Genomic DNA, 16,609 nt, shown 5'->3' on the forward strand with positions numbered 1-16,609 from the left:
TACAGGCACGTGCCACCATGCCCAGTTAATTTTTTGTATTTTTAGTAAAGACGGGGTTTCACCATGTTGACCGGGATGGTCTCAATCTCTTGACCTCGTGATCCACCCGCCTCGGCCTCCCAAAGTGCTGGGATTACAGGCTTGAGCCACTGCGCCCGGCCAGGCCTCTACTTTCAATGTAGTTTAAAATACGCTTTGTTGAGGTTTATTATGTGACAAAACCTGTCCCAGGCTTCATTGCTTAAAAGACCCTAAGAACTCCGACGCAGCAACTCATGCCTGTAATACCAGCACTTTGGGAGGCTGAGGCAGGTGGATCACCTGAGGTCAGGAGTTCCAGACCAGTCTGGCCAACATGGTAAAACCCCATCTCTATTAAAAATAAGTAATTAAAAAAAATTAGCCAGACTTGGTGGCATGCACCTGTAATCTCAGCTACTCAGGAGGTTGAGGTGGGAGAATTGTTTGAACCCAGGAGGCGGGAGTTGCAGTGAGCCGAGATTGAACCACTGCACTCCAGCCTCGTCGACAGAGTAAGACTCTGTCTCAATTAAAAAAAAAAAAAAAAAGGGTCAGGTGCAGTGGCTCATACCTCTAATCCCAGCACTTTGGGAGGCCGAGGCGGGCAGATGACCTGAGGTCAGGAGTTCAAGACCAGTCTGACCAACATGGAGAAACCCCATCTCTACTAAAAATACAAAATTAGCCAGGCATGGTAGTGCATGCCTGTAATCCCAATTACCCTGGACACTGAGGCAGGAGAATCACTTGAACCTGGGAGACTGAGGCTGCAGTGAGCCGAGATCGAGTGCCATTGCACCCCAGTCTGGGCAACAAGATTAAAACTCCATTTCATACACACACACACACACACACACACACACACACACACACACACAAAGAAGGACTTTGATGCACTTACATCCTTCATTCCAAAACAAGTCAAAATATATTTACTGAGTCACAATCCTGTGTTTGGCCAGGACACACGGGAAAACATCTTCCATTTTCTTAAAATAATTAGAAATAACTATGTTGTAATTATAATTATGTAAATGCAACTAAGAGAGTTAAGGGCTAAGGGCATAATTCACAAAATTAAACATGAATAAGCAATTTTCTGAATCCCGTTTAGTCTGATAGTAAACAGTCCAAAGAAATAGAGACTGTGGATATTATGATGTCCCCAAGGTGGTTTTCTGTCATATCCAAAGACCCAAAGCCTTACGAATCTGTTTTGGTTCTATCCAGTTTTAACTCAGCTAGCCCAGCACTGTGACTAATCCAATTGAGCGTGTGACCTAGCTAAAGTGGACAGCATAATAGAGCTGTAGCTGTTTTGACAATGTCGTTTCTCTGATAGGTTCCAGTTATTCAGTTCCATCTATGATTTAGATGCAGAGTCCTTCATGGTTTGGTAATAATTTTCTGTTTTTATGATTCCAGGGAAATAAAAGATGCCTTGCAATCCATTTGTGCCCACTAGCTCTACTTTATAAACTCTTTATCACTCTGAGAAACACCATATTCTACTCTATTCAAGTTCTGACTAAGAATGTTTCTTAAAGAATTGAGAAAGTTCAATTCAAATGAAACTGAAAGGTGGCCCACAAAAGAAATGTTTTTAAAAAATGTACCCCTAACTAACTCTTCTAGAGACCGAGGCATAATGCCACTTTCCTGTTTAGTCAAAACTGCTGAGCCTGACATAAAGGGCCTTTTATTTCAGTCCTTTCTAAGTATAAAATCAAATATCTTGCCAGATTTTACCTCCTATGTTATGCCCCAGCCACAGAAAGTTTCTTGCAATTCCTCGAGTTCACGTTTGCTCGGACATACTGTAACACTCCTCCTTTCTTTCTAATTAGTTGTGATGACCTGCTTCTCTATGTCTCCCCCAACATTTAGCTGAAAATCCCCAACCCCAACACTCCGATTAGGTTATAAAATTAATGAATAATTCCATTCAAAAAGAAAATTTGGGCATGTCCTCAGATCTATCAGTATGATGCTCTGTGAGACTGTTCAGTTGATTAAATGATCTTTGTGTCTGTTAATGCAGTAACTTTGTCATCCAGTATTGACGAGAGACAAACCACTCTGGAAGGGTCACAGATAGAGCCAAAATAGATAGTTTTTTTTTTTTTGGTACAGGCTAAAATTGTACAGGCATAGGTACTAAAGAGAGAACTTTTTGATCTTTCTATTTTTTGTGGCTCTGGTTTAGCATTAATTCTTCAAGGAAATTTAAAATCACTCTAATTGTTCACTTTCTTAATGGTTGTATGATGTACTCAGTGGGCCAGTTATCCAGGAAAACAACCATAATTCATGGAAATTACATATTTAAAAAATAACCAGGCAGTCGCAGTGGCTCACACCTGTAATTCCAACACTTTGGGAGGCCTAGGTGGGCGGTTTGTGAGGTCAGGAGATTGAGACCATCCTGGCTAACATGGTGAAACTCCATCTCTACTAAAAAATACTGAAAATTAGCTGAGTGTGGTGGCGGGTGCCTATAGTCCCATCCTGTTGGGAGGCTGAGGCAGGAGAATTGCTTGAACCCTGGAGACAGACGTTGCAGTGAGCCGAGATTGTGTCACTGCACTCCAGCCTGGTGACAGAGCAAGACTCTGTCTCAAAAAACAAACAAACAAACAGACAAAAACATCGGAGGTTCTCTGAAAATTTTACCAAAGGCATATAACAATTAAGAAACATGTGTTCAAGAAAATCTGCTAAAGTTCAGTCAGCACGGTGAGAATCTATTGTACTTGAGCCGTTACTGGTTTCTTCATTCTCCTGCTCTAGTGTGATGGATACTCTGCTCCAGGAAATTGTGGCTAAGAAGATGGTGCTCCAGTAATCAGGCTATCAGTATTTTTCATAATCCCCAGGCTTGTGTTACTGATGTTCAACTCCAGGCAAGTGCCAAGAAGGAATTGAGCATTTCCCTTCTCTACCCAGTCAGTTCTCAGAGGGTAAGTCCGTACTCCATGTGTGGCACACAGAGAATACAGGGGCCTCAATTATACTTACCTTAGCTGCTAGTAAGGCAGAGGTTCAATGCCAGGAAAGGCAAGCCAAGAAGAACTTACGCTACCGCCTTTTTCCAGGGTGCTGCTCATAACGCAGAGTTGTCATTCCGGGAAAAGCAGGATACTATCGCCACCCTCAGTTCTGGAGTAGTGATTCAGACATTTAGCCTGGAGAAAGAGGCAGGCCATAATAAGAGAGAACAACGAAGTTCTGCCCAAAGAAACTGACTTTATGTGAAACAGCGTGTGGAAAATTTTAAACCTAAGAGTGTTTGGAAAAACAATGTAGTTTCTGGTGTTAAGCAATTATGAAAATGCTGTTAGTTCCTCCTAAACCATAGGGCAGCTAGTTTACCAGAGAGATGCAGGCACACAGACAGCTAAGAAGAGTCTTCTTGAGTCATAACCAGCCTCAGATCTTGGCTTTAAAAACTAGACCAGCAAAGGAACTTGAATTTAATTGGATCAGAATGTAAAGAAATATATGTTCCATGGCATTGCTGAAAACAACAACACAGTCCAATAGCAATTAAGAAAGCCTAATGCTGAGTATGATACTAAGAGAGGCAGCTAGTTTAACTGTGATCAGGGAAGGAGACAGTCAAAGAGTGCCCTGCTAAAGAACCATCATTCCAATGTGACTGTTTCCATGTGCAAGGCCTTCTCCTCTAAAAAGCGACATCAGAGGCTTCACTGTGGGAAAAATGAACTTCAGTAAAATAGTCCAGGTGAGTCTCTGAATAAATAAGCAAACCACAGCAACAAAGAGAGTAACCAAAAAGGTAAATACAAAAAGATTTGCAGAAGGCATATCATATTAAAAACACAGAAAGCCAAAGATAAGAAGAAAATCCTTCCAACTCAAATCCACAGAATATACATTCTTCTCAGCACCACATCACACCTACTCTAAAATTGACCACATAATTGGCAATAAATCACTCCTCAGCAAATGCAAAAGAACAGAAATCATAACAAACAGTCTCTCAGACCACAGTGCAATCGAGTTAGAACTCAGAATGCAGAAACTAACTCAGAACTGCACAGCTTCATGGAAACTGAACAACTTGCTCTTGAATGTTGACTGGATAAACAATGAAATGAAGGCAGAAATAAAGATGTTCTTCGAAACCAATGAGAATGAAGACACAACATACCAGAATCTCTGGGACACTTTTAAAGCAGTCTCTAGAGGAAAATATATAGCAATGAGTGCCCACATGAGAAGAAAAGAGAGATCTAAAATTGACATCCTATCATCAAAATTGAAAGAGCTAGAGGAGCAAGATCAAAAAAACTCAAAACCTAGCAGAAGACAGGAAATAACTAAGATCAGAGCAAAACTGAAGGAAATAGAGACACAAAAAACTCTTCAAAAAATCAATAAATCCAGGAGCTGGTTTTTTTTTAAAGATCAACAAAATAGACCACTAGCCAGATTAATAAAAAAGAAAAGAGAGAATAACCAAATTGATGCAATAAAAAATGATAAAGGGGATATCACCACAGATTCCACAGAAATCCAAACCATCATCAGAGATTATTACAAACAACTCTATGCACATAAACTAGTAAACCTGGAAGAAATGGATACATTTCTGGACACCTGCATCCTCCCAAGCCTAAACCTGGAAGAAGCCAAAACCGTGAATAGACCAATAACATGGTCTGAAGTCGAGGCAGCAATAAAGAGCCTACCACCCAAAAAAAGCCCAGGTCCAGATGGGCTCACAGCTGAATTCTACCAGACATACAAGGAGGAGCTGATACCATTCCTTCTGAAACTATTCCAGACAATCCAAAAAGAGGGAATCCTTCCCAAATCATTTTATGAGACCAACATCATCCTGATACCAAAACCCGGCAGAGACTCAACAAGAAAAGAAAATTTCAGGCCAATATCCATGATGAACATAGATGCAAAAATCTTCAATAAAATACTGGCAAACCGATTGCAACAGCATATCAAAAAGCTCATCCACCATGATCAAGTAGGATTCATCCCGGGGATGCAAGGCTGGTTCAACATACGCAAGTCCATAAACGTAATTCACCAAATAAACAGAACCAAAGACAAAAACCACATGATTATCTCAATTGATGCAGAGAAGGCTTTTGACAAAATTCAACAACCCTTTATGCTAAAAACCCTCAATAAACTAGGTATTGACGGAACGTATCTCAAAACAATAAAAGCTATTTACGACAAACCAACAGCCAATATCATACTGAATGGGCAAAAACTGGAAGCATTCCCTTTGAAATCTGGCACTAGACAAGTATGCCCTCTCTCATCACTCCTATTCAATATAGTACTGGAAGTTCTAGCCAGAGCAATCAGGCAATAAAAATAAATAAAGGGTATCCAAATTGGAAAGGAGGAAATCAAATTGTCTCTATTTGCAGATGACATGATTGTATATCTGGAAGACCCCATCATCTCAGCCTAAAGTCTCCTGAAACTGATAAACAACTTCAGCAAAGTCTCAGGATACAAAATAAACGTGCAAAAATCACAAGCATTCCTATACACCAGTAATAGACTTAAAGAGAGCCAAATCAAGAACGAACTGCCATTCACAATTACTACAAAGAGAATAAAATACCTAGGAATACAACTAACAAAGAACGTAAAGGACCTCTTCAAGGAGAACTACAAGCCATTGCTCAACGAAATAAGAGAGGATACAAACATATGGAGAAACATTCCATGTTCATCTTTAGGAAGAATCAACATCGTGAAAATGGCCATACTGCCCAAAGTAATTTACAGATTCGACGCTATTCCCATCAAGCTACCAATGACCTTCTTCACAGAACTGGAAAAAAACACCTTAAACTTCATATGGAACCAAAAGAGAGCCCGCATAGCCAAGTCAATTCTAAGCAAAAAGAACAAAGCAGGAGGCATCACACTACCGGACTTCAAACTATACTACAAGGCTACAGTAATCAAAACAGCATGGTACTGGTACCAAAACAGAGATATAGACCAATGGAACAGAACAGAGGCCTCACAGGAAATACAACATACCCACAACCATCTGATCTTCGACAAACCTGACAAAAACAAGCAATGGGGAAAGGACTCCCTGTTTAATAAATGGTGTTGGGAAAACTGGCTAGCCATGTGCAGAAAGCAGAAACAGGACCCCTTCCTGACACCTTACACCAAAATTAACTCCAGATGGATTAAAGACTTAAACATAAGACCTAACACCATAAAAACCCTAGAAGAAAATCTAGGCAAAACTATTCAGGACATAGGCGTAGGCAAGGACTTCATGACCAAAACACCGAAAGCAATGGCAACAAAAGCCAAAATAGACAAATGGGACCTAATCAAACTCCACAGCTTCTGCACGGCAAAAGAAACAGTCAGTAGAGTGAATCGGCAACCAACAGAATGGGAAAAAATTTTTGCAGTCTACCCATCTGACAAGGGGCTGATATCCAGAATTTACAAAGAACTAAAGCAGATCTACAAGAAAAAAACAAACAAGCCCATTCAAAAATGGGCGAAGGATATGAACAGATACTTTACAAAAGAAGACATACGGGAGGCCAACAAACATATGAAAAAATGCTCATCATCACTGGTCATCAGAGAAATGCAAATCAAAACCACATTGAGATACCATCTCACACCAGTTAGAATGGCGATCATTAACAAATCTGGAAACAACAGATGCTGGAGAGGATGTGGAGAAATAGGAACACTTTTACACTGTTGGTGGGAATGTAAAATAATTCAACCATTGTGGAAGACAGTGTGGCGATTCCTCAAAGACCTAAAAATAGAAATCCCATTTGACCCAGCAATGCCATTACTGGGTATATATCCAAAGGATTATAAATCATTCTACTACAAGGCCGTGCACACGAATGTTCATTGCAGCACTGTTTACGATAGCAAAGACCTGGAACCAACCCAAATGCCCAACGATGATAGACTGGATAGGGAAAATGTGGTACATATACACCATGGAATATTACACAGCCATCAAAAACGATGAGTTCATGTCCTTTGTAGGGACATGGATGAACCTGGAAACCATCATTCTCAGCAATCTGACACAAGAGCAGAAATTCAAACACCGTATATTCTCACTCATAGGCGGGTGTTGAACAATGAGAACACATGGACACAGGGAAGGGAGCACTACACACTGGGGTCCGTTAGGGGGAAATGGGGGAGGGACGGGGGGGTGGGGAGGTGGGAAGAGATAGCATGGGGAGAAATGACAGATACAGGTGAGGGGGCGGAAGACAGCAAACCACACTGCCTTGTGTGTACCTATGCAACAATCTTGCATGTTCTTCACATGTACCCCAAAATCTAAAATGCAATTAAAATAAATAATAATAATTAAAAAAAGATATATACCCTAAAAAAAATAAATAAATAAAATAAAATATAAAGTAAAAAAAAAAAAAAAAAAAAAGAAAGAAAATCCTGAAAGCAGCAAGAGAAAGTACTTTTAATATACAAGGGAACTTCAATAGAATTAACAGCTAATTTCTCATCAGAAACACTGGCAGCAGATGGCAGTTGGATGGCATGTTCAAAGGGTTGAAATAAATTTTTAAAAAGTTAATCAAGAATCTTGTATTCAGTAAGGTATGTTTGAAGATGAAGGCAACATAAGGGCTTTCTAAAATAAACAAAATCCAAGAGAATTCATTTATAACAAACTTGCCTGGCAATAAATACTAAAGAAAGTTTTTAAGGCCGAAAGCAAGTGGCACAGACAGGATTTGGAATACACATGCAAACACCTACATAGGTAAAGGTTATTATGCAATTTTGAAATACAATATATGTTCATATTTCTTCATTTTTCTTTAGTTACTTTAAAAGTAATTTTATAAACAATATATTTACTTATAACTGCTTGCTGGGATTAAAGCATACAGAACTATAGAATATACTTGATAACAATAACAAAAAGGTGATAGGAGAGAGCAAAGTGGTAAGAAATGCTGTGAGATAACTTTAATGCACAGGAACAAGTAAAGAGAACCAGAAGCAATAAATAAAAACGTTATCATAAGGGTCTCTAGAAATATATACTTACTCTTTTTTTCTACTAGTTTCTTTAAAAATTAAATTATCTAAAGTAGTAATTATAGCAATAGACTGCTGGGTTGTTAACATGCATATATGTAAAATATACAGCAGTAATAGCACAAAAATAGGAACAAGAATACAGCAATATAGGAATGAGTTTCTGTGTATCACTGGAAGTAGTATAAATCAGAAGTAGACTCTAATAAGAAAGCAGTATATCATAAGGTCTAAAGCATCTAAACTCATAAAGTTCAGAACTGCTAACATTATACTGTCACATTAACTGTAACACTAAAGAAATATTAGGAAACATTTCAAATAAATTAAAATGTTACACACTAAAAAATATTAAGATGATGATAAAGAAAGCACTAAAAGAATAAAAGAAGAATCACAAAGACATAAGACATATTGAAAATAAGAGTAAAATAGCAGATGTAAAACCAACTATATCAAAAACAGTATTAAATGTAACTAGATTAGAAAAGTTAATCAAATGACAGAGATTATCAAATTTGATTTTATAAAATTCACCTATATATGTCCACAGGGGACATACTTCAGATTCAAATATAGAAATAGGTTAAAAGTGAAGGGATGAAAATATATATCATGCAAAGAGCAACTATAAAAAAACTGGTGTGGCTCAACTAACTAATATAATATAAAATAGGCTGAAGAAAGTTACCAGAGATAAGAGATGACATATTAGCAATCATGTGATAGTTCATCAGGAAGTTATAATAATTATAAAAATATATCTACTTAACAGAGCCCTAAAGCACATGAAGAAAAAAACTGACAACACTGAAAGGCAAATAGAACTCATAGTAAAAATCAGAGATTACCATACCAAATTGTAATCAAAGATAGAAGAACTATGTGGACAACACAGTGAAATAAAAAATTTAAAACAATTTTATAAACCAACTAGACCTAACCAACACATATGGAACACTCCACTCAAAAACAAGAGAAGAAAATTAGAATTGAAAACATACAGAGTATGATTTCTGACTATAATTAAATAAAATTAAGGAGGAATAATAAAAAATTAACATTTATGAATACGTCAAAATTATGACACTCCTAAAACTCATCAGTCAGAAAAGGTTTCACAAGATAAATTATAAAATACTATGAGAAGAATAAAAATGAAGACACAAAACACCAAAAACCATGCATACAATAAGAAGTTAGTATTTAAAGTACATAAGGAATTTAATTCAGTAGCAAGAAAACAATTATTCTAACTAAAAGTTGGACAAAAGACCTGAATTGATATTTCTCAAAGGAAGAAACACAAATGGCAAACAGGTATAAGAAAACATGTTACTTGCCCTCAGAGAAATGTAAATGTAAACCGTAATGAAATATCATGTCATACCTGTTAGAATGGCTACTGTCAAAAAGACAAATGAAAACAAACATTGACAAGGATATGGAAAACGAAAGAACCCTTGTATAAAGTTGATGGGGATGTAAATTAGTGGCGCTATTATGGACAATAGGATGAAGATTCCTTAAATAAATTAAAAACAGCACTACCATATGATCCAGTAATCCCACTTTTGGGTATACATTCAAAAAAACTTAATCACTACGTATGTCAAAGTGGTATCTGTACTTTCACATCCATTGCAGCATTATTCACAATATCCAAAATATGAAATCAACCTACATGTCTGTCAATAGAAAACAGAATAAAGAAAATGTGGTATAGATAGAAAGATAGATAGATAGATAGATAGATAGATAGATAGATAGATAGACAGACAAACACAACTGAATCCTGTTCAGCCTTAAAAATAAGGTGAAAATCTTGTCTTGGGACAACATGGAGAACCTGAAAGACATTATGTTAAGTGAGATAAATCAAATACCATATGTTGTTTACTTATATGTGGAATATAAGAAAATTTAATTCATAAAGAATGTAATGATGTTGCCTAGGGCTGAGATGGGTGGAAAATGTAGCAGAGAAGGCTTGCAGAGATGTTGGTTAAAGTGCACAAAGTCTCAGTTAGAATGAATAAATTCTGAAGATGTATTGCACAGCATTGTGACTGTAGTTAATAATAACGTATTGTATACTTGAAAAAGAGATTAAATCTTAAATATTCTCACCACAAAAAGTATATATGATGGATCTGTTAATTATATTTATTTTACAATACATACATATGTTAAAAGATCACGCTGTTCTCCATAAATATGTTCAATTTTTATTTGTCAATTATTTCTTTATAAATCTGGGACAAAAACAGAAACCAAGTGTCCATCAACATAAGAATAAACAAATTGTGGTATTATCTGTACAATGGAATATTAGTCAGCAATAAAGAGGAACAAACTTCTGATATATCCAACCACATAAATGAATCTCAAAAACACTACATTTAGGAAAAGAATCCAGATGAAAAGAGTATGCATTGTATGATTTTATTTTTATAAAGTTCGACAGTGACCAAAACTAATCTATGAAATTTAAATTAGAATAATATTTGCTTTTTGTGGGGTGAGATAAATAATGAAAAGGGACACTTGGGAGTATTTTAAGGTGATAACAATGCTCTGTATTTCAATCTCTGTGTTAGTTACACGGATATATACTTTGTCAAAATTCACTAAATTATCCACTTAAGATCTGTGCATTTTTTTTGTGTAATCATATCTTAATCTTTAAAAATCAATTTTAAAACTGCTCAAGTCAGCAAGAAAATAACCACAAATAAATAAAGGAATGAAGTCCTGATACATTCTACAGTATGGATCAACCTTAAAAACATTATGCTAGTTGAAAGAAGTCATTCATAAAGGTGCACATTTTGTATGATTGTATTTACATGAAATATCTAGAATAGGCAAATGTCTCTAGACAGGAAGTAGATTAGTGGTTGCTTAGTGATACTGATAGAAGCAGAGAACTTATAATATGGTGAGCGATTGCTAACAGATGCTGGATTTCATTTTTGGGTGATTACAAAAGTCTTAAATTTGATTGTGGTGATTGTTAGACAATATGTGAATATACTAAAAACCATTGAATTGTCATCTTAAAATGGGTGAATTGTATGCCATATGAATTTATCTCAATAAATCTGTTATTCCTTGAAAAATAAAACTTGTTATTTCCTCAAGGAAATATATACAATAGCAAGATTATCTTTCAGCACTTTAGCAGTCAAAACCACAGAGATAATTAAGATCAATGAGGAGTTGCCTTCGGAACTGGGGTTTGACATTTTCTGTGTGTGTGCCAAACAGTATCCCTATGATGGGCTTTTTTAACAAGCAACAAGCAACAATAAAGGGGAGTTTATTAAGTATTGACTTACACAATCACAAAGTCTCACAATAGGCTGCCTGCAAGCTGAGGAGCAAGGAGAGCACACTGTGCTCTACTTATCTATTCTCACATGTTACTTTTCAGAACTGGTTTTAGTCAGTTTGCAAGCAACACAATAGTTGGCACTGAGTGCAAGGAGGAATTAAGAATCACATGACACATATGGCAAGTATTTTGCTCCCATTGCTTTTTCCTCTTCTCTTAACATCAAACAGAAACAATATTAATAACAACAAACCTATACTCATTTTATTAATATACCCCAATAATTAAAAAAAAACATATTCTGGATTGCTTACTACTTTGTCTTTTGAGTTCACTCCCAGTTTTAAAATCTATTTAAATTGTGGTAAAATACATATCAGGGTACAGTTCAGTGGTATTAAATACATTCGTAATACGCAACCAACACCACCATTCATCTCCATAACCCTTTTCATCTTGTAAAACGGAAACTATCCTCATTAAACAGTAATTCCCCATGCCTCCCTCCTCTCAGGCCCTGGCAACCACTGTTTCTGTTTCTATGATTTTAATTACTCTAATTGCTTTGTATAAGTGGAATCATACAGTGTTTGTCTTTTCACTTCAGGTTAATTTCCTCAAGCTTAATCCATGTTATAGCATATGCCAGAATTTCCTTTCTTTTTGAGGCTGAATAATATTCCTGTGTGTGTGCGTGTGTGTGTGTGTGTGTGTGTGTGTGTGTGTGTGTGTGTGTGTGTGTGTATACGTGTGTATACAGTCATTCCTTGCTTAACAACAGGGATATATTCTGAGAAATGGCTGGTCAGGAGTTTCTATCATTGGGATCATTGGGCCTTTAGCGCAGGGGTCCCCAGCATTTTTGGCACTAGGGACCGGTTTCATGCAAGACAATTTTTTTCTATGGATTGGGGATTGGGGGAGATGGTTTCAGGATGAAACTGCTCCACATCAGATCATGAGGCATTAGTTAGATTCTCATAAGCGGGGCACAACCTAGATCCCTCAAATACACAGTTGATAGTAGGGTTTGTGCTCCTATGAGAACCTAATGCCTCCCCTGGTCTGACATGAGGCAGAGCTCAGGCAGTAATGCTGGATCACCCACCACTCACCTCCTTCTGTGTGGTCTGGATCCCAACAGGCCAGGGGCTTGGGGGCTGGGGACCCCAGATGTATGTATTTACAATGGTATAGCCTACTTCACACCTAGGCTATGTTATGGCGTATTGCTCTTAGGCTACAAATCTGTACAACATGTTACTATACTGAATAGTGTAAAGAAGGAAGAATGTAATGGTAAATATTAAATGTATTTCTGCAATGCATTTTTGTTTTCACTGTACAAGTTTTTCATCTTCTTTGTTAAGTTCATTTCAAAGGGTTTTTTTTATGCTATTGTAAATGCAATTCATTGAAAGGCCAATTTTGGGGCATTAAAAGCAAGCTGAACCACACAGGCTTAAATTAAATCCTCAACATTTACCAATTATATGATGTATAGAAAGATCCTGAGCCATTCTTTGCCTCTGTTTTCTTCTGATCTTTACAATGGAAAAAGTAGCAGTCCCCATCTCACAGGGTTGTGATGAGGTTTACATCTATAAAGTCTTAGAACATTGCCTGGAACATAAGAGATACTTAAAACTCATTAGATATTTTGATAATAGTGAGAAGAACAAGGGAACAAAATAGTCCCTATTTTCAAGTAGTTTACAGTCTTATGTAAATTAATGCAAAATTCTGAAATGTAATTTATTAACAGACTCAAAGATGAAACAATTGTCGTTTTTTTTTTTTTTTTTTTTTTTTTTTTGCCTTCCAGAGGTATTCATTCTCCCCCAATGAGAAATCCTCACTATCTCACTATAGATTACAGTTCAGTTTCAAATGCTGAAATTCAACATAAGCAAAGAGAATGGAACACTTGCTTGCAAGCTGATGTTTCAAAAATTTCACATAAAGCTATCCACTGCTGCATAAACCTTTCCCATAGTTATGAGCTGCTGGATATTGTTCATGCTGCCTTTGCTGACTTGGATGCTGCTATTTCCAGGAGTTTAAATCATTAATACCTGAATCAAATGCAACTTGAAATTTATTCCCACCAGATTTAACATATTCTCTCCTTTCAGGGAACCCCCATAAAGTTGTGCATCTTTCAAATAGCACTTAATTGATCCTGATTTACATTATGCCTATTTGTTCCCTTGTGGTCACTTTCTAGTTGACCTTATTTCTTTGTGTTTTATCCGTCTATTTAACCTTCAGGAGATCTCCCCTACCTGTGCTGTTTTGAATGCCATAATTCTCAATAAATGTCTTAAAATAAACATGCTGAATTTTTGATGTGTACATCAAATCTATCAATCAACTTAATGAAAACTAGTTGTGCCAAAACCAATTAGTTCAATGTACCATAGTCTGCCCTTTTAATATGTGTTGAATTTCATCAGTGTGCAATTAACAAAGTGATGTGATGCAAGAAAGAATGACGAAGCTTATTTGAGCACTTACTCTATGCCAGGCATATTATTCTACATTTTACTTATAACAACCTTTGTTTTACAAATTTAAAAAAATCAAAAGAGAGGTTAAATAACCCACCTGGCATCACATAGCAAATAAATAGATAACTCGGCAAATGACCCAGGTCCACGGAGTTCAAAATCCATGAGTTTTGTCCCTGTTTTTTGTTTCTTCCTCCTTGTTCTACTCTTACCTCCTCCTCCTTCTTCATTTCCTGCAACACAAACCTACCATCAAAAATATTGCTATTTCCGTTTGAACCAAATTCCAATAGAGAAAATTATCAGATAATTTAAAATCACTTAAAAAGATAAAAAATAGTAAATGTTATTAATGTTTCTCCACTTAAAAAACTAATGCAACCAAATCTGTTTTATTTTAATTGAAGTGATCCCATCATTTTCAGTTCTACTGCTTTGATCTAATACAACTATAAATGGGAAATATATGGATGAGGAAATCAAATCTTCTTGATACAGTAGCTGTTGACTTACTTAATATTAGCTCATGAATATGAGTAGTACCTAACTCTTGCTTTGTTATCTCAATAAAAATAAATGTTACCAAAGTAAAGAATAAATAAGAAGCAATAGAAGACTAAATAAAATCAAATTTATCAGCACTTAAAAGTCAGTAGACAGTACACTGAAAACTGTCACATCCTAAAATGTAAACTAAACATATATCCCCTCTTCTACAAAACACCTAAGTCATAGAGTACATATACTGTGACTATAATAGAAAAAGATATCCTTCTAAGTGGTAGGATTTCTAGCAACTTATCTGTGTAGTTCCTTTAGAAATATTTACTTTTAAAAAGAGCACTGTATGCTCATTTGATGATTACAGAATACTGATAAAAGTTGACTTTGAGATGGAGTGCAAAATATACATACAGAGGAGGTACGTCAAATGTGAACATCGTGTCTAATTTTAGTAATTCTGACTTAGTAATGTACAATTAAAGCTCAAGAAGTCTCTGATATCAATACCCTCTCTCACTACTCCAAGCACCTAGATGTAAGAAATATAATAGAAATCATACCTCAGGCACATCTTGGCACACCAGCAGGAGAACTGCTATCTAAATCTTCACCTAGCATTATTCTAGAGCTCTTGTATACTTTGTTTTGTGATTCAGAAAAGAAGGAGGCTAACTAAAAAGATAAGTAGGAAGAACAGTATTGGATTTTGATGCAAAGAGTGTCTCTCTTTCTGCTTCAAACTTATTCCAGACATCCTTTAGAGCTCAATGTGTTTTAAATCTCATAAAGGTGAAATAGACAGCTGTTATGTATTGCAAAAACTTTCTGTGGCATCCAGTGAGGCAGCCATTCTCTGAATCCTTCAAGAGTTCTAAAATAAACTAAAGGTAAAACAAGGCCTAGATGATTATCATGTGGAGAACATGTGAATTAATAAAGTGATGAAAATAAGTGGTGTCTATAGAAAATACCCTAAAAATTTTGAAAATGGGGACAGGAAAAAAAAATTAATACAACAAAATATGCAGTAAAATGGTTTTGTTACATGTTTGTTTATTAGGACTTATCTACTTTGTTCAATATTTTGTGCCCAGACCCTAGCCTGATGCTAGGCATACAGTGGGTACTTAATGAAGATATTTTAATGAATGAGTGAATGTTCCACAATCCAATGTTCTGGGTATTATTTCTGAGCTGTTCTCAAATTTGTATATCTCAAGTTATATAAATACAATGCAGGCAAATATATATTTATGTCTTTCAAATGAGATTTTTAAGCATAACCTACTTGCGATCTGTATGATGGAAGAATTTTAGTTTGAGGAGACTGACTTATTTTATGGACAGATTAAAAAAGTAGTGTTCTTCCAAAGATCTGTTTCTGATTGAAGGAGGGAAACATAATGACTAATTCTGTTTTGTGTATTCAACATGTCTTCTTTTATTTAACCCATACAATCTGTTTATAAGTTAGCTATTATTATCCTTTCCACAAAGAAGAGAACTGAATTAAATAACCTGTCCAAGCTTAAAAGCTAGTAAATGTAATGATTTCATCTCTGAAACTCACTGCATACGGCTCTAAAACCTATGCTCTTACCATCGCACTGTATACTATCGAGATGGCATCTTGTAAGACAAGACAAAGCTACTTTAAATCAAGAGAAACTGCCTCTGAGTAGTAAAGTCTTAACAGACTGTTATTTTTCCTTGATGTCTTTTCTATTTTAAAGCAGCGATACTTTTAGAGTGATGTATAAAATGTGACTGAAAGTGGTGAGTAGATTAAGAAATTTACATTGCACTCTCCAGCAAGTACAAATTATATCTCATCCAGTTTTCATTTGAGGATATTTATTAGAATATATTTTTCAAGTATTACCACACAAAGACATTAGATAGATAGATAGATAGATAGATAGATAGATAGATAGATAGTGATAGCCCATCCAATATGCTCTTCCTACAACTCAAGGTTAACATATCTCCATTAAGAGGGAGTAGATTTTTCTACCCCTAAACTTTAAACCAGGATAGAACTTTGGAACTTCCTCAACCAATAGAATGTGGTAGAAATAATGCTATGCAACTTCCAAGAGCAGGTACTACATGGTAATATGGCTTCCATCTTGCTTTTTTGCAAAGGTTGATT

The 16,609-nt window shown here is 36.0% G+C and overlaps 1 long non-coding RNA gene across 1 annotated transcript in view; it reads right to left on the bottom strand.

Moving 5' to 3' along the window:
* Window positions 1–553: 553 nt before the first annotated feature.
* The window catches only part of LOC141580275 (uncharacterized), a 53,876-nt gene continuing 37,820 nt past the window's right edge, over window positions 554–16,609 (bottom strand). Inside the window, exons 2-3 of the long non-coding RNA XR_012512448.1 lie at window positions 14,051–14,186; window positions 554–3,206 (exon numbers count right to left, since the gene is read on the bottom strand). This is a non-coding gene — a long non-coding RNA (uncharacterized LOC141580275). The remainder of the gene's footprint in view (window positions 3,207–14,050; window positions 14,187–16,609) is intronic.

Source organism: Saimiri boliviensis, chromosome 11, assembly GCF_048565385.1.
Source record: "Saimiri boliviensis isolate mSaiBol1 chromosome 11, mSaiBol1.pri, whole genome shotgun sequence".
Lineage (NCBI taxonomy): Eukaryota > Metazoa > Chordata > Mammalia > Primates > Cebidae > Saimiri > Saimiri boliviensis.